At 38.6% G+C, this 20,051-nt stretch overlaps 1 protein-coding gene across 1 annotated transcript in view; it reads left to right on the top strand.

Moving 5' to 3' along the window:
* The window catches only part of PIK3C2G (phosphatidylinositol-4-phosphate 3-kinase catalytic subunit type 2 gamma), a 283,175-nt gene that overhangs the window by 156,639 nt on the left and 106,485 nt on the right, over positions 1 to 20,051 (top strand). The window lies entirely within an intron of this gene.

The following is a 20,051-nucleotide window of genomic DNA, read 5'->3' as shown; positions in this document are numbered from 1 at the left end:
ACATTTCTTACCTCCTGGCTATCTTCCCTATGTACTTAAATTTTTTTTTCAAGTGAGGTAAAACAAAGAGCAGCCAACCCCCTACTCTTTTTTCCCCATTTAGGCTTTATGAGACCTGGCAATACCAACTTTGTTGAAGATTTGGAGCCACATAAAGTTGATCTGAGAATTGATGCCCAACATGATTTCTTTCTTTATCACATTCTGCTATTGGATCTCATCTTTGCTGCACTCATCTTTCTGTTTCTGACCATAGTGGTTTGTGAACTTCCAGTAGAGGGCATACATAATAGGGTACAAAGCAATTTGGGAAATTAGTATCCTATATAATGAAAGGCTAATATGCAAATCAACCAAACCGCAGAATGGCCAGTTGCTATGACGCTCACTGACCACCAGGGGGCAGATGCTCAATACAAGAGCTTCCCCTTGGTGGTCAGTGTGCTCCCACAGGGAGCGCTGCTCAGCCATAATCCGAGCTCACTGGCGAGCGCAGAGGTGGTGGCGAGAGCCTCTCCCGCCTTCGCGGCAGCACTAAGGATATCCTACTGCCAGCTTAGGCCACTCCCTGCGGGGAGCAGTTGGAGAGCCGCCAAAGGCTCTGGACTGCGAGAGGGCACAGGCCAGGCTGAGGGAGGACCCCCTCCCACCCCCCACAGAGTGAACAAATTTTGTGCACTAGGCCTCTAGTCTATAATAATAAAAGTGTAATATGCTAATTAGACCACACAGCCGATCGACCGTCCAGACATCCTTCCAGATGAAGCCGCAGCTGCGAGGGCCAAACTCCTTGCACGGAATTCATGCATTGGGTCTCTAGTTAATAATAATATAAATGACTATTTATAATATTATAAATTGGAAGATTATTATTTATAAAATATAAGCATGTCTGTCACTAGGGCATTTAAGATCATAACAGCATTTGGATTGGGAGTTAGTCAAGGCCAGGATATTTGTCAAAGTTGCTGGTTGGTAGAAGTGTTAAGATCAAGACACAAGGTCAAGGTAGGAAGATACAGACAGAGCCCAGGGTCTCTGTCATTTTTTTCAGAGAGCTTTCAGGTACAGACTTTCTGATAATTTTGAGGTTCATATCCCTAAAAATGTCTTCCAAAGAACCACAGTACCATCCAGTTAGGGCTCAGTGGTCAAGTAAATTTTCAAAAGGCCAACCATGGAGAATCATGATGCACTTCAAGGTATTAAAGGTTCTGGAAAATACTGTCCTTTAAAACAATTTTGTTTATGTAGCTTTTCCCAAAACAATTTGACCTATTGGCATATGCATATTTACACCACCTCTCTCAGCTTCGTATTCAGTCACTAAGTTCTGTAAATTCCAGGAATTCTTTCCTCAAACAGTCTGTCACAGTTCTTCCTGCTACTATCTGTGTTCAGGTTAGTTCTCAGGGTCAATAGGAGTGAGGGGAGATAGACATAACTCATATCAAAAGGAGTGTCTGTAGTTTCAAAAATCAAATTCTATATTGTACTTATTGATTATCATCAAAATATTTTTTTTATATATTTTATTGATTTTTTTACAGAGAGGAAAGGGGAGGGATAGAGAGTTAGAAACATCAATGAGTGAGAGACATCAATCAGCTGCTCCCTGCACACTCCCCACTGGGGATGTGCCTGAAACCAAGGTACATGCCCTTGACCAGAATCGAACCCAGGACCCTTGAGTCCGCAGGCCGATGCTCCATCCACTGAGCCAAACTGGTCAGGGCTCATCAAAATATTTTATTTCAGGATTTGAAAAAGAGTTAAAGGACATATTATTGATTTTATTTATCAAAATGGGTTTTAAGAAGTCAAGAAATACTGATTTGGACCTTTATGGGGCCTCAAGCATTGCATCAGACTTATTTGAAACTATTTCTCTACTCTCCCATGAACCATAGCCACTCTCAGTAATGCAATTAGCTGACAAGAAATAAACAAAATTTGTCTTCATCTTGAGAAGCTATAAAAATGCACTAAAGACCAAGGTACTCTATAGAAGAACAATTGCCTGACCTCAGTCAGGCAAGAAAGTTACCGGCCTTCGTCTTCTTACCTACAGGATGACAGCAGAGGATTAGATGAATCTCACCCCATATGAATTGAACCTCTTCTCTACCCAAAATATCTTTGAATGTGCATATTACTTTCCCTGATGCTAGCTATTGAACAAATTCAATCTTTTTAGCTAAGTATTTAAGACTTCCATAATCTATCACAAATCTGTCTTTACAACTTTTTTTCCCACTAGTCCTGCCATTAAACTCTCCAGTCTTGTCAGATTTTTCAGGTCACTATCACCTGAATAAGCCCATGTTTATTCCTATCACAGAACCTTTGTTTATGACAGTTTCATCTCTAGAAACTTCCTACCACTTATTTTCTATTAAATACCCATCCATGTCTACTTATTTCTTAGGATTTAATTCATATCCAACCTTTCTGCAATCATTCTAAACAATAGTAATTTCTTCCTAATCAATATCCTGTACCCAAAACTGGTATGCCATTATTTGATCCTCATAATGTAATGCTTGTGTACTTAAGTAAATCTTATTTCCCCCAATTGAGTTGTATGTGCCTCTAAGTTTGGGAATTCTTGCACTTCAATGATTTTCTCACAGTGACTAATAAGATACAGTTCCTATGATCAATAATTAAGTTTTATGAATATTTGTATACTAATTAATCATGGAAGATGTATAAATACATACAGAATCTATTTATATCAAACTCAAAGCTGAATCACAGAAATCAAAATGACATATCCTGAGAAGCTGGAAGAGATGTGATTCTACTGGTATGAAACTTTCTTAGTCACTAACATTTGCAAAATAGAAACTAATTCATCTTTTCAAATTTTCTAATTTGAAAAGGCACTCTGTATTTTTTTATTCAAAAAATATGTTCAAATGAATAAATGCATGAAAAGGAAAAATATTAGTCATTAATTTAGTCCAAGAAGTGGTTATAATTGTACATTTATAATTCTTTCACATTTTTCCTAAAGTGTCTTTGTTAAATGCATCTACACTTAGAAATTAAACATCTGTAGACACTTTAACTGTACTTTTGGACCCAATTTATATCTAAAGGCATTCTATTACTGGCAATACTTATTAGCTCTCTAGAGGTTTGCATTCCAGTCACTTTATATGACATCTTAAAATTATCTTGCTTATTCGGCTTTATATTTGTTTAGCATCTGTCTCTTCCCACCATAATGTAAACTCTATGGCCACAAGAATTTTGGTCATCGCAATCACCACCATGTCTTGGTCACTACTGTACTGTCATGTTTGGGTCACCACTATATTATCAGGATCTATGTAGTTGTTTAGTGTCTATCTTTTGAATAAGTAAACAAAATACTTGCATAAACTAGTGCAAGTTACTTTTTTCTCTTTTGGCCTCAACCATTGCATCTGAAAATAGAAAAGGTTATTCTAGTATTTTTAAATGTATTTCTTCAAGCCATAAAGTTCCTTGGCACCGTCTTGAAGTGTGAAAGAAAAGACCAAAACCAACAGTGCTTTAGGCTGCTTATCTCACTCTCAGTGGGAAAATTGTTTTTTATCTTTTTTTTTTTTCTATTGGAGGTGGGTGTGGGAGGAAGAAGATGGCTCTAAAAAAGATTATATATTTTAAAATGTATAATACTTTTACAATTAAAAATGCACTTCTAAATAAGATTATTTTTTATAACTATTTCTATAGTCCAACTCCCATTTTTAAAGCTTATGTTTCAAGGCTATGTTTTATTGGGCAAATACTGAAAGAAATCACTATTCTCTCCACCACTGTGCAAACATTAACCTAGAAGTTATAGCACATGTTTCTTATGAAAAGGCAAAATGTTCTTGTGTTTCTGGGCCAGTCTGGCCATTTATATGGTATTGAAGTTTCCAGTGTCAATTTCCATCTTATGCTCATGACTGCTACTTCTTTGCCTGCTCAACCAATTCAGGGAAAACATTGAACACAAGCCCAGCTATGTGGGTCAAGTAGAAATAATGTACCTAAAGCAACTATTCAGTATTTTTTGAGAAACTAAGAAAAATAATCAGATATAGTAGTAAGTTTTATCAGTAATAATACTGATCACTTTAGAGCAGGGGTCCTCAAACTACGGCCCGCGGGCCACATGCAAATACAAATATTGTATTTGTTCCCGTTCTGTTTTTTTACTTCAAAATAAGATGTGCAGTGTGCATAGGAATTTGTTCATAGTTGTTTTTTTAAAAAAAATTATAGTCTAGCCCTCCAACAGTCTGAGGGACAGTGAACTGGCCCCCTGTTAAAAAAGTTTGAGGATCCCTGCTTTAGAGTGCCTGCTGAATCAATTACATTATTGTTCTGACATTGGTGCTTTAACTTCAATTATTGCTCTTGATATTATTATATGTTTAGCTTTTGCTATTGTAGTGGTTGCTTTCCTAATGCCTTTGAAAATGACATAACATAAACTAAGGTACTAAACTTGAGTATCCTTGAAACCAGACTTGTCTTGAATAGTGACAAAAGCTCCTCCACCATTCTTCTGTTTTTTATTAAAAATACTAGAGGCCTGGTGCACGGAATTCATGCATGGGAGAGGGGTGTCCCTCAGCCCAGCCTGCACCCTCTCTAATACAGGACCCCTTGGGGGATGTCCGACTGCCGGTTTAGGCCCAATTCAATGGGATTGGGCCTAAACCGGCAGTCGGACATCCCTCTTGCAATCCAGGACCGCTGGCTGCCAGCTTGATCTTCCTAACTGCCAATGATGGATTTTCAACCTGATCATTTTTTAACTAAATTTAGTTAATTACACAATTATTTTTGTTTAATAAAAATTCCTCTAATATTTTCCTCATGATCTGGGTACCCCAAATCACGATATGATGGAATACATCCTGTAACCTCTTTAAATGTTTCTAAATTTTCAGATATATAATAATTAATGTGTAGGTCAATAAGTATATTTTAAATATATGTATAATGTTGACTTTTTAGATTAAAGAAAGTAGCATGTGAAAATGTGACTTAATAGGATCCTATAACTTCAGAATTTTTAGCAATTTAGTTTTAATTAAAATAGAAAAGGAACCAATTTTATAAAGATCAGGTTTATTTTATCATAACTCATTTATTCAACAAATACTGAATGCTTTCTCGGTCAGAATCAGAAACTGTTAGGTCATGAGAGTGTGAAATTAGAGTTCTGCCCTGAAAGAATTTAAAGTCTATTAAAAGAAAAAAACACAAATTTTAAAAAACAAAATAGAAATATTGTTATAAGAATAATGAATACAGGGAAGTGCTTAACCCTTACCAAGTGGATGCTGCACACCCTGCCCAAGATTGGAAAAAATCTAAGGAAGACGTTTTAGCAAGTGTGTTAAATTGAACATGAAAGGAAAAGCAGATGTTGGCATATTAAAGTATCATTTTGGACACAAGGGATGAGGCAATTCAAAAGCATTGCGGCCTGAGAAAGCCGAGAAGATTCAAGTTATTGAATGTATGGAATATGTTCGGAATGGAGGTACATTTACATTCTTCAGGTTTAGAATGGAAGAACATGAGTGAGAGTCAGAGACAAGACTTTAGGATGTGGGGGAGTTAAATTATAAAGTGCCCTCTATGTTTCACTAAAGATTTTATATGTTTATCATGAAGGTTATATGGATTTTAATCACTAGGACAGAACTTCATTAGACTAAGTACTAGTAAAAAGGACTAATTGGAGGTAGAAGAAAATGCAGGTGGCAGCAAAATCAATGCCGGTTGAATCCAGTAATACCTTCAGGAATTAAGGCCTCAATTTCATTCTGTCAGTGGAGGCAGTGAGGAGAAATTAGATTTCAGAGCTATTTGGATGGGAAGCACAATAGGACATAGTAACAAATTTGATGTTGCGGATGAAAGTGAGAGAATAATCACAGATGGCTGCTTCAGTTTTAGTTACGGTGATGGAAGACTGGCGATTCTATTCATGGAGAGAAGTAGTTTGGGTAAAGAAGCGGGCATTGGAGGAATTATGCTGAAATTGGCGCGGTTAAAGTGAAAATGCCTCAGGAAAATCCAACAGTGATATCTTGTAGACAGATGAGCAGGTAGGCCTGGATCACACAAGAAAAGAGTCTAGGCTGGGAACTCTATCAGTCCACTAGGGCTGCCAGAACAGAGTACCACGGAGTGGGCGGCTGAAACTATAAAATTTTATTGTCTCCCAGTTCTACAGGCTGAAGTTCAAGATCGAGATGCTGGAAGGGTTGGCTTCTGGTAAGCCTTCTCTTCCTGGGATACAGACAGCCTTAGTTCTCGCTGGGTCCTCACACTGCCTTTGTCTGTGCACATGTTCTCCTGGTTTCTCTTCCTCTTATATGGACAGCAATCCTACTGGATTAGGTTCCTACCCTTATGACCTCATTTAATCTTAATTATCTCCTTAAAGGCTCATCTCCAAATACAGTCACATTGGGTATTGGGGCTCAACATTTGCATTTGGGGGCAGACACAATTCAATCCATAACAGAAACATAGATTTGGTGATGGGACAGACAGGATTTTTATCTGTTTACAAATGAAAGTCTAAGGTTGGAACTGCTAAATTACTTGTGCTGTCATACAGAGAGCACTGGAGATAAAGTATGCCTAGTACTCTCTCTACATTCACATGATACAGCGGGCAGGACACTTATCCCTGCATGGCAAGTGCAACCTGAACAACAACAGCAACATTGCATAATTCAACAGGAATGGAGGCCTTGAGAACACGACATAGTTTATGGAGGCCTCGTAGAACATCACTAAGTTTATATGGAGTTTCCAAAAGGAATAGGATTTACCAGAGCTAGCTGACTTCAGGGGACATGCTATTTCATGACAGACAGTGAACAAGAATGTCCCAGAAATTCTCTCAGAACATCAAACACAGGTACAAATCTTATGGACAATGTCCCAGGGAACCTGTAATATCCTCACAGAATAAATCATGCTATTTGTGACTCTGAAGAAAAAAGGGTGAGGCAGCCACCCCAGCTGTGATTTGAAACTGATGTTCCAGGGAAACGAGGTATTTCCAAGCCAGCTTTGCCTTACACCTCTAGCCCTGCCTCTCTGGCTGTGTCCAAACATGTAAATTGTTCACTGCACAATATGGTGATTAGCCAGCTTTCACCAGAGGACAGTGCAGGAACAAAAGGCTGAGAGGTAAAGAGGATTTTTATTAGTGGGTTGCTATTCTTATAAAACATTAATATAAAAAAATTGTGTTAAAATAAATTTTGTTAAGGAAACTTTATGAAGTAGATCATTTTTAAAGTATATTTTTATTGATTTCAGAGATGCAGAGAGAGGGAGAGAAACATTAATGATGAGAGACAATCATTGACTGGCTACCAGGGATGAGCCTGCAACCCGGTCTGCCCTTGACAGGAATCAAGTCTGGGACCCTTCAGTCCGCAGGCTGACGCTCTATCCACTGAGCCAAACAGGCTAGGGCATGGAACAGACTCTTATACCACCTTTACAGTAATTATATATGTGTTCAGGAGAAGAAAAAAAGCTGAGTTAGAAAACTCAGTTCATAACCATATTTTCAAAGAGTAAGTAAGGGAAAATGTAGACATCTATTAAACTAATTTAAAATTCCACGAGCATGGATATGTCAACCAGAATTTTTTATGTTATGGCTGATATGCTGATGTTAGTGACTCTCCACTTCTGTTTTGCCACAACCTGAAATTATTTTAGAACTACGGGCTCAATTAAGATGGGTAACTCCAGGTATATCTGTTGTGTGTGTGCCCAGTTCAGCAAGATTCTTAGGCTCCCAAAGGCAATCTGGATATTACTTTCAATTCAGGGTGTTCTCCCTCCACGTTCCCAGTCCCATCCAGCACTACCACTTGCTTAAATAAGCATTAGGAGGCCAGACCCTTTGAAATCTTGGTGGTCTCACTTTTCTAAAGTGAGAAAGGATGGAGAAAAGATGATTCCGGGGTATGATTTGCATTATCAAAGTAACTTTTACATATTTTATTCTTTCTGTAAGTGAGGTAAAGGAGAGACAAATATTACTGCTTATAAATATTCCACACAATATTACATATTAGGTTAACAGGCTCTTCTTTAAATGGTCAAAAAATATTAAAAGAAGAAAGGATGGCCTAACCACTGTTGCTCAGTGTTAGAGTGTGTCAGCCTTCTAACTAAAGGTTGCCGGTTCAATTCAGGTCAAGGGCACGTACCATACCTGGACTATAGGTTTCCTGCCCTGGTTTGGGTGCGTCAGGGAGGAAACCAATTGATGTAACTCTCTCACATCAATGCTTCTTTCTATATCTCCTCTCTCCCCTCCCCATCCCTTGCTGTCTCTCTTAAAAAAAAATTCAATGGGAAGAAAAATATCATCCAATGAGGATTAATAACAAGAAAGAACGACAGAAAGAAGGAAAGAAGGAAGGAAGGAAGGAAGGAAGGAAGGAAGGAAGGAAGGAAGGAAGGAAGGAAGGAAGGGAGGGAGGAAGGAAGGGAGGAAGGAAGGAAGGAAGGATGGGAGGAAGGAGGGAGGAAGGGAGGGAAGGAGGGAGGGAGGAAGGAAGGAAGGAAGGAAGGAAGGAAGGAAGGAAGGAAGGAAGGAAGGAAGGGAGGGAGGAAGGAGATGGAAAAAGGAAAGAACTATTATTGGCACATCTTGATGGGGTTTTGACAGGGAGTCTCTAGGTAGCAGGACAAAATGAAATGGCAAACCTTGGAAAGAAAGTAGGCAATCCAGTGAGCACGAGACTTCTAAGGGTTAGGAAACAGGAAGCCAGAGCAAGAGCTCAAAGGAAAACACGGTAAGAAAGTGGCAACAAAAGATTCCTAGATTGTATATTAGTCTCATCAGCTGTACCTGCGTTAGGATATCAGGAGGTGGAACAGCATGATGATGAAGAACAAGGGCTTGGGAGTCAGAGAACTTAAATTTGAATCCCTGGTCCACTGATTGGGTGACTTTGCACAAGTTACTCAATCTCTACAAACCATCATATCCTCATCTGGAAAATGGGAGAAATCACACTACCTGGAGCGGATGTGAGGATTGCCTAACTCCTCTATGTCAAACCCTTTCAAAATGCCGGGCACAGAGGAAATGCTTGATACATTCATTAAGGATTAAAATTCCAGTATCCTTGTCTTGGAAAGTAGCTTACCAAACCTCACAAACTGCAACATTTTACAGACTAGGAAAATGAAGAGCTAAAGCCTTAAATTCCTTGTCAGAGGTGACACAACTAGAAAATTACAGTCTAAATGGGGCTTTAATGGTATTTAGGACACTGTTAATAATCTTGGGCTGCAATAGAGAATAACATGGACTGTGTGCCCTAAACAGCAGGAATTTATTTCTCCCAGTGCTGGATGCTGGAAAGTCCAAGATTGAGGAGCTGCCAATTCCGTTTTCTCCTGAGGGCCCTCTCCCTGGCGTGTAGACAGACGCTAGATGTCTTCTCCTGTGTCCTCACATGGCCCAAGAGAGCAGAGAGCTCCGGTCTCTTCTTATTAGGGCATTAATCCCTTCTCAGGGCCCTGCACTCAAGACCTCACCTAAATTTAATCACATCCCAAAGGTCCCATCTCCAAATATCATCATATTGAGCTCAGGGCCTAACATATACATTTTGGGGGGACACATTCAGCCCATGACAGACATACGGTGCAGTGAGAAGAGCCTGGAGCAGTGGTTAAGAACTCTGGGTTCTAATCATAGGACCTTAAGCAAGTCCCTTAATCTTTCAGTTTCATCTCCTAATAAACGTGGGAGAGATTATCTCATAGCATTTAGCTCTGTGCTCATGTAATATTATTCTCTGAGAATACGGCTATACTTTACAGCAGGATACATGTTTGGAGTAAGAAGGACAGGCACCAATGGGGACCCCAGAACATAGCAGTGCTAAGAGGAGCTTTTAGCAAAGGAAGAACAAAAGGAGCAGAAGTATTCTTAGGGATCAGGTAAGAGGAAAACCAGAATGTGAGAGAAGGGACATACCATGCAGAGGGTCTCACAATTCACCATCTCTACCAAAGTCTGCCTGGGGTTAAAATTCCACCTGTTTTGCCTTGCTTTGCTTTAGGGTGAATGAGCACATATGGAATAGGATAGTGGGTTTGAGCAGGGTTACTAACAGCTATGCAAGCTTGGTGTTTAATTGGGGGAAATAATTTAAATAAAATAACATATAAAGTGGTGAGTATGTTTTGGAATGGGAGGAAGAGGACAGCATTTCTGCTCTTATATCACATTATTCAGTGTTTTTAACAGTGAACATATGAACATGTGAGTGGACTGGAAGGAGTTTTATTGATTTACCTGTAGTTCCCAAGTTGACCATGCCCTTCAGCAAGATGAGTGGAAAGGGCTCTGATTAATTATTATAGATTCAGGAATCTATTCAGGGGAATTTACCTGCTCTACATAGTTTTTTGTTTTTGTTTTTCTTCATAGCTCCCAACTGATCCTAGGAGATCATCAATGTTGTACACCAGTAATCCTTATTACAAGTGTTTATACAAACTCGGTACCATCTATGGCTAATTTTTCTTCAGAAAAAATACAGTTGAAGCTTACAAACTAAATAAGTGACTGGTCATATCTATTAAATATTATATTTAAATATGAGACACTGTTAGTTATAATAGTAAATAAATAACTGTATATTCACATATATGTAGTGTTGATAACCTATTGCTAAAGAAACAAGTTCAATTTCTTAGCAATGATCATCCATAAATGAAGCCAAAATGGACACTGCTCTGTAAGAAAGGCAAAGAATAAAATCTCAGCCAATTCCCCTATGAATTTTGGTGCACGATCCTCCAGTCCTCATTCCACATTTCCTTTCATGTGGTGCAGTTGGTACGTTTCCTGAAGCTGTATTTCTTCGTGCATGACTTTTCGATTTCTATCTGTCTCAACTAGTTTTCTTTAAACTGACTGAGCTTGGTAGGCCTCCAAGAAGAGTTTTCATTAGTTTTAAAATACTACCTTTGCTATTCACATTTCCTGATTAAAACCAAAGTCAATTCCATAGTTATTGGCTACTCTTAGATATCGTACAACTCCCACCAGTTTTGTCCAACTGAAAGCTCTGAAAGCTTCATTTTCTTCTCCTATTTGGACAAATACCTCCTCCCTATTCTCCAGCTCCAGCCAAGCTTCAGCTTGGGAGAATTGCAGTGGGTAGAGGATAGGGGTTGCTGCTTTACTCTTCCTTTTCTTTTCTAATTTTAACTTATTTTTTTAATTTATCTTTATTGTTGGAAGTATTACAGATGTTCTAGTTCTAACTTCTTTTAAATTTGAAATAAGGAGAAAAGAGAGAACGATGACCCTCACACTTAATGTGGCAAGCAATTGTGTTCTCTATACATGATCTCTGATTTTCCATCAAGGAGTACTGTGGGTTCACTGTCAAATCTGGTTGTATTAGTGGGTAGCTTTTTTTGGGGGGAGCGGGGGGAAGCCTTGTAGGACCTTCCTACCAGGAGATCTGACTTTGACTCAACCCCTTCCTACACAAAGAGTTTATTTGAACATCTCCTTCCACCTGTTTATTGGAACCTTGAGAAACTTGCACATTCTTGCTTTGACAAACGGTTGGGTTCAGGAATGCAGGCTGCTCCTTTGTTATCCCTTCTCTCCATCTTATTCACATAAGGCCTGGGGAAAATCAACAAACCCTTGTTCAGAGCAGAAATCCAACCTGGGAATGAGGCACTAGTTTCCCATTCTGGCACATACTCAAACAAATGGCTCTATTTGAGTTTCTGTCTTCACTGAACTTGACCTGGAGAAGTAGGCAAGTGTGGAACCACTCTATTCCTCACTAGGCTGATGACTCAGGATTCTCAAACACCTTTTTCATTCCACCCCACCTGCAAATTTATACTAAGGTCAAGTAGGAGAAATAATGCTTGGTTTACCACGTCCAGTTAGACCATCTCCCAACAAGCCTTGAAGAGTTGTTTGACCAACAGTTGTTTCTTAAAATAGAGGATACCTGTTGTTTCTTGACTATAATCTTGAGTTTTGGTGGCCAATTCCAGGACAACAAGGGAAGTTCCTCTCAACATGCTGATATAGATGCTTCCTCACCTAAAGCCACTGTCCTCTCCAATTCGTCCACTTCAGTCTTCAGCTGCTACTCTTACAGCAAAGTTCTTAGTTTTCCAGAACAGCTACAGGTAGTGCCTCCCTTACTGCCCTCAGCCATCAGGCCCTTTGTCTAGTGCAGTGTTATGTAAGCCCTAAAAAAATCTTGTCATTGCCCTACTGCACTCATTAGCACAACAGTTTTTCTCAGGGAGAATCTCTATTAGATACTCAAACACTTGGCTGGACAAAACAACAGATGGTACATAGGCCTATTCACATGTTTAAATGAGTCAAAAAGTATGTTAGTAGTAATAAAATAACAATAAATTGCAGCAGTATAACAGAATATATCATTCCAAAATGAGCTGTATCAAATCATTTTAAAATACCCTTTGGGGATTTTTATGACCCATGAAAGAAAGCCATTTTATTACTTTTATAGCTGTTGGGTTTTTTCTTTTTAATCTGAAATAGTATACTCAGACTGATCACTCATCTAATTCACCAGACTTGCATCCAGATGACTTTTGTTTATTTTCAGTAACTAGATTTGCCCCCAAATATCCTCAGGAACAACATTGGGGATGTTTTAAAAATACGCTTCATATTCTAAAGGCAATGCAAATGAATGAAAACAAAAACAAACAAAAGGAAAAAAGAAAGAATAGGAAACTTTGCATACTTATTAATTTTTACCATAGCAACAAACAGCCCCAAAGTTTCAGTGGATTATAACAACAAAGATTTCCTTCTCTCTGAGGCAACACATGGCTTGCAGACTTGCCTGGCTCCGCTGGACCCCACACAGCAATGCTCAGCCCTGCTCCACATTGCCTTCTCATTCCAGGACGGAGGGAACAGCCCCCAGCTGGAGCATGCTGTTCTCAGGGCAGAAAGCAGAAGTACCAGAGGCCAAGCCAGTCCATGATAACACATTCAAAGCATCTGTGCAGACAGGGGTGTACATTTCATCCAGTCACACCCCATTGGCCAAAGCAAATCACCTGACCAACTCCAACAAGGCTGGGAGAAGTAGACTCAGTGGATGGGAAGGCATTGGAAGTCACCCAGCAAAGAATGGGGATGCGTAGTCCTTTTCAGAGAAGAAAGCATGGACTTGGGAATAATAATTAAACCTAAAACAGTCTGAGAACAGGGGAAACATCCTAAGTTTGAACACAAGACACTACTGTCAAGGTGGTGATAAATAATGCTATAATATATAAATATTAGAGATATAAATTATGGCATAGAGATAAAATTAAGTCAGTTACATACCTTATGGGCTCCTCTCATATATTTGTGTTGTAAAAATGCATATAATATCTAGTAATGAGTATCATTACTTTCTGAATGTGTTTCCTTTTAATGGTTTTATATTTAAAGTTGTTATAAAATGGCTTATTGACAAATACATATTGCAAAATAACTATTGATTGTAAATTACATTTCTGCAGGCTTGGCCCATGTAATGCAATTTAACAGGACTTTAGTGCTATATAGCTGAAAGGCCAAATCAATATTCTGAGAATAAACTAGTCATAGGAAACAGTTATGTTTGCGTGGACTATAAAATGTATTACATTTAGAGAAATATTAAATCCATCACAACTACTGAGCAATAAGAGTTGTAAAGGCTAAAGAAATACAAGCTTTTCACACTATTGAAATCTTAAAATTAATAATTCCTTATCAAATATTGGATTTCAGCCTTTATGTGTCCCAGGGTTATGAGCAAACCTGAAGTCCCATTCTAAAATCTACCTGAGTTTAAAAACGGGCCTACTGAGCCCCTCACAGTGCCCTGCAGTAGCAGCAAACACGGGAAATGGGAAGGGAGGTCCTGGTGTGCCCTGAAATCACTCATCTTATTGTGGAGCTCAGCTTTCTTCTGCTCCTGGATGCTGTTATCCCTCTTCACTCACAAGGAAATACACATGTAGGTAAAAATTTAGGGCAGCCCTTCAGATGTGGGATATCGTGCTGCTGAGAATTGAAATTAAGACCCATACGGAAGGGAGTTATGCGGCAAGGAGGGCCGGGATGATGTGGTTACTCCCTCCTGCCCTGCTGGTAGACTGATGAAATGAGAACTATCCATACTTTTCCTGCAGCTCTAGCAAGCCACTCAGCATGAGACCAGAAGCAGCTTTGCGAATGAGAAATGGAGAAAAACTGTAATTTCTGAGAAAAATCTCCATTTCATGCTAGCAGAGATTTGTAACCATCTTGGATCTCTCTTGGGTCCACCACAATCCCTTTAATTTAGGCGAATACTTTCACGATATCCTAAAACAAATGTGCTGAGTCACCTGGGTTGTAATTCCTTCTCTTCTTGTTTGCTGACTCTTATGCCTGTCAAAACCTTTAATCAACTAGATTTTATGCATTTACCCTCATTTTTACCCTCATTTTAATGTTGTTATTACTTACAGTCTACATGGCATGTACTAAACAGTATCAAATTGAATCATCCCTGGATCTTGCAGACAGTGGGATAAGCAGGTCTCTGGCCTTCTGAGATTTACATCCCAGTTTATAAACTATTGCAATGTCTGCATCTAAAAAGCCCAATTTGTCAACATCAAATCTTTTTCAAAACATATTTTTATTGATTTCAGAGAGGAAGGGAGAAGGAGAGAGAGATAGAAATCTCAAAGATGTTGAGAGAGAATCAATGATCGGCTGCCTCTTGCATGCTCCCTAATGGGGATCAGGCATGCAACCGGGGCATGTGGTCTGACCACAGAATTGAACCGTGACCTCCTGGTTTATAGGTCAATGCTCATCCACTGAGTCATACCGGTCAGGCCCAAGAGGCTCAACGTCAACTCTTATTTGATATTTTTCAGTTCATTGATCTTAGCTTTTTTTTTTTTTACTTGATATAAGCAATACTGCCTCTCCAGGTGTCAACATATTTTGAAAAGGATTTTTTTAATGCTCGAAGGGGAGGGGCCAGCTGTGTTTTACAGTCTTATAAACAGAGGCTATGGGTAAAAACCTCACCCTGAGGGGTCTACCACTTCCTATTGTGAAAGTAACTGACATGGAACGGCGTGACCCTCCATCCAAAACTGTATTGTCAGCTTTCTCTGCAGTTGTTTAAAATTAAAGGACGTGTTAATTTATCTTGCCAGTAAAAGTGACTGTGCCTCTCATATCGTCTTCAAAACTCTATGATTTCAATTCTGCAATGTGTGAAAACAGACTCTTCACAAACTCGGGTAAAAAGCTGAGGAACTCGAACCAGATCTCACTAGGGGAGCATGCCATCTCATGGGGATGCAGGGTTTGAAGAGACATATTCTACTAGAAAAATAATCACAAGGGCATACACTGAGTTTTCTTCACTTTTATATTTTTTTAAAACACAGTCACATATTCTTTCTGCAAATCTCCCTGCTTTGTTTTACGTTGAACAAGGAATCAAACTGATATTTTCCTCCTTGAATGAGCTGCTTGTGAGAGAAGCAAATGCATTTCAAATACAATAAGAATTAAGAGTATTATCAATACTAGTAAGAATTATAAAGTTCTGGCAGTTCCTATGATCCTAACCTAAATAAATACCTTTTTCTTTAATTATTTTAATAAAAAGTTGACTTCTATGCAGAATAACTTTTCCTTTTAAGCACATATATAGCAGTTGGATGGTGATAGAGTTATATTTACTTATTAGAACAAGTTAAAAATATCTTTGAACACAAGGAACTCAGTATTCAAAGTGAATAAAAATTCTGGCAAGAATTGATATAGAAATACTCTACCAATCATCTCCCTGTCTCACTGACACTCAAGTAAACTGTAAAATTGTATATTACCAGAGTCCTCAAAATACTGTGTGAACCTGAGAGGTAGACAATTCTACATACGATGTTTGAAGTTTTACTTGTGCAAGCTTGCATTTGCAGCTTTCTAATTCACACTCAAACAACACTCATTTTCTTAGAGCCTCCAAAAAATAACATGATTCAATTATATTTCTGACAGTTCAAAATCTCACTAAAGGGGTGGGCAGGCAAGCTTTTGTATTGTCTACTATTATTCTTAAACTAGAGGCCCTGTGCATGAAATTTGTACACAGGGGGTGGGGGTGAGGAAGGGGTCCCCTCAGCCCAGCCTGCAGCATCTCCAATGGGACATCCCTCTCACAATCCTGGACCACTGACTCCTAATCACTTACCTGTCTGCCTGCCTGGTCACCCCTAACTGCTCCCCCCGCCAGCCTAGTTGCTCCTCACTGCCCCCTTGCTAGACTAATTGCCCCCAACTGCCCCCCCCCCACCAGCCTGGTTGCCCCCAACTGCCCCCCTCTGCTAGCCTGGTTATCCCCAACTGCCCCCCCGCAGGCCTGGTCTCCCCACACAGCCTGCTTGTTTAGTTGTTTGGTCATCCCTCACTAACCCCCCGCCGGCTTGGTTGTAGGCAGCCATCTTGTGAGGGTGTTAGGGTTAATTTGCATATTACCTCTTTATTATATAGGATTCGCAGATGACATGATATTGTACAGAGGACACCCTAAAGACTGCACCAAAAAGCTACTAGATTTAATAAGTGAATTTGATATTGTAGCAGAATACAAAATGAACACACAGAAACCCATGTCATTTTTATATACCAATAATGAATTCTCAGAAAGAAAAACTAAAAAGACAATCCCACTTACTCTTGCAACAACAACAAAAACATTAAGATACTTAGGAATAAACTTAACCAAGGAGGTAAAAGTATAGGATGATGAAAAAAGAGGTAGAGAAAGATATAAACAAGTAGAAAAATACACCACGTTCGTGGATTGGTAGAATTAACATCATTAAAATGTCCATACTACCCAATGCAATCTATAGATTCAATGCAATTCCTATTCAATTACCAATGGCATATTTCACAGATCTAGAACAAATACTCCAAAAATTTATATGGAACCAAAAAAGACCCCAAATAGCTGCAGTAATTTGAGAAAGAAGACAAAGAAGTATCACAATAACAGATATCATATACTACAAAGCCATTATAATCAAAACAGCCTGGTACTGGCACAAGAACAGACATATAGATCAATGGAACAGAACAGATCAGATACCCCAGAAATCAACCCAAGCCATTATGTTCAATTAATATTTGACAAAGTAGTGGAGAGCATATATGGAGTCAAGACAGTCTCTTCAATGAATGGTGTTGGGAAAATTAGATACGTGCAAAAACAATGAAACCAGGCCACCATCTTACACCATACACAAGAATAAATTCAAAATGTATGAAAGACTTAAATATAAGATGTGGAACTATAAAAATCCTAGAAGAAACTATAGGCAGCAAAATCTCAGGCATCTTTCATAGCAATATGTTTGTGGATACATCTCCAAGGGCAAAGGAAACTAAGGAGAAAATAAACAAATGGGACTACATCAAAATAAAAAGCTTCTTCACAGCAAAAGAAACCATCTACAACATGAAAATGGAGCCCACTGTAAGGGAGAACATATTGGACAATGCTAAATCTGATAAAAGGTTATATCCAAGATATATAAGAAATTCATACAACTTAACAAAAGCAAGACAAACAATCCAATTAAAAAATGGGCAAAAGGGATATACACATGGCCATGATACATATGAGAAACTGCTCAAAGTCACTGATCATTAGAGAGATGCAAATTAAAATGACAATGAGATATCACCTTACACCTGTCAGAATGGCTACCATCAACACATCAACAAATGACAAGTGCTGGTGAGGATGTAGACAAAAAGGAACCCTAGTGTACTGCAGGTGGGAATGCAAACTGGTGAAGCCATTGTGGAAAACAGTTTGGAGTTTCCTCAAGAAATTAAATATGGAACTTCCATTTGACCCAGTGATCCCACTTCTGGGAATTTATCCTAAGAAAACTAAAACACCAATCAGAAAGAGTATATGCACCTCTATGTTCATAGTGGCACAATTTACAATAGCTAAGATCTGAAAACAACCAAGTGCCTATCAGTAGATAAGGATAAAAAAAACAACTGTAGTTCATTTATACCATGGAATACTATGCAGCAGTAAGAAAGAAGGCTATCTTACCCTTTGAGACAGCATGAAGGGGCCTAGAGAGTATTATGCTAAGCAAAATAAGCCAGTCAGAGAAAAGCAAGTATCACATGGTCTCACTCATTTGTGGAATCTAGTAAACAAAATAAAATGTTGAAAAACATAAATCCAGAGACATAAAAGCATGGAACAGACTGTCAAATCTCAGAGAGAAGGCAGGAGTGAGTGGGTGGATGGGTGGGAAGAGATCAACCAAAGAACTTGTATGCACATATGCATAACCCATGGGCACAGACAATAGAGTGGTGAAGGCCTGATTTGGGCTAGAAGGGGTCAATGGGGGTGAACAGGGACATATGTAATTCTTTCAACAATAAAGATTTTAAAAAAACAACAAAAGAAAATAATCTTTAGCCCCTGAATATTTTCTTTAATGCTTTCCAGAAGTAAATAAGAACTTTTATTCCACTCAAAGTTTATATTTCCTTTGGGAGAGTAAAAAAGATGTTAGAAGATAAATTGGATTCATAACAATGACAAGGAAGCAAGACTTACCTAAATTAAATAAATAAATAAATAAACAAACAAACAAACAAACAAATAAATAAGTAAAACTGTGCAGCCCTGTCTGAGTGGCTCAGTTGGTTGGTAAATAGTCTAGTACATCTAAGGGGATGGGTTCGATTCCTGGTCAGGGCACATACCTAGGCAGCAGGGCACGAATGGGAAGCAACTGACTGAAAATTATCTCACATTGATGTTTCTCTCTCTCTCTCTCTCTCTCTCTCTCTCTCTCTCTCTCTCTCTCTTTCTCTCTCTCTCTTTCTCTCTCTAAAAATTAATAAGGGCATGTCCTTGGTTGAGGATTTAAAAAAAAAAAAAGCAGACTCATTCAATTAATTTTTTCAACATAAATGTTAGTAACAGAAAATGCAGAACAAATAAAAGTAATATATTTGTTAGAGTCTCTGTATCATGGGCAGAGGTACAAAATTAGGAATGCAGAATAAAACTCACCTATGAATGTTTTTGCTGCTATGCATTAATCGTTTTTATTTTCAGTATTCCATTCTCACAATAATTTTCTTCTAGTTTCTTGAATGCTAATTATTTTTCAGGGGAGGAGAAGACTAGAGACTAGTTAAGATGAAAAAAAATCAATCAGAGAGAAATTAATATTTAAAGGAATGAGTCTTTTTTATTCTATTTCTGTGTTTTAGAGCATGATAGAAAGTAAACTTTAAGCATATTAAAATTGGTTCAAGGTAATAAAAATTGTCACATGGAAGACAGAGTATTCAAATATTTGTCACTGCTCTATTATCTAGCAAGGTATTCTTAACTTTTTTTGTGTCCTGTGCCTCCTGAGTCTGTGGTGTGAGCAGAATACCAGGTAGTGACAGAAGCTGGCTTGGGGATGCTGTGAGATACAGATGAATTAATGTTTTTTTTCTCTGAATAGTTATACATTGTGCTAAGCTTATTCAAATGCATTGGCTCAGTCTATGGTCTAGAGACAGCTCTATAGAGGAGGAGTTATTGCTTTATTTTACATTTAAAAATAAAATCTCAGCCTTTTTAAATAATTGGCCTAAGTTACATTTTTAAAATTTAAATTCATTGTTGAAAGTATTACATGTGTCTCCTTTTTCCCCCGTTGACCTCTCCCCAGCCACTCCCACCCCACCCCCGACCCCCAGCACATGCTCTCAACCCCCTACTCTCTGTGTCCATTGGTTATGCTTATATGCATGCATACGAGTCCTTTGGTTGATCTCTTACTCCCCCCTCCTACCCACCCCTGCTTTCCCTCTGAGGTTTGACAGTCTGTTCAATATTACTTTTTTTTCCGATGTTACCTTTAAGTTGTAGGTC

Source organism: Myotis nattereri, assembly GCF_964212035.1.
Source record: "Myotis nattereri genome assembly, chromosome: 2".
Lineage (NCBI taxonomy): Eukaryota > Metazoa > Chordata > Mammalia > Chiroptera > Vespertilionidae > Myotis > Myotis nattereri.
This window is presented reverse-complemented; position numbering and strand designations above follow the sequence as displayed.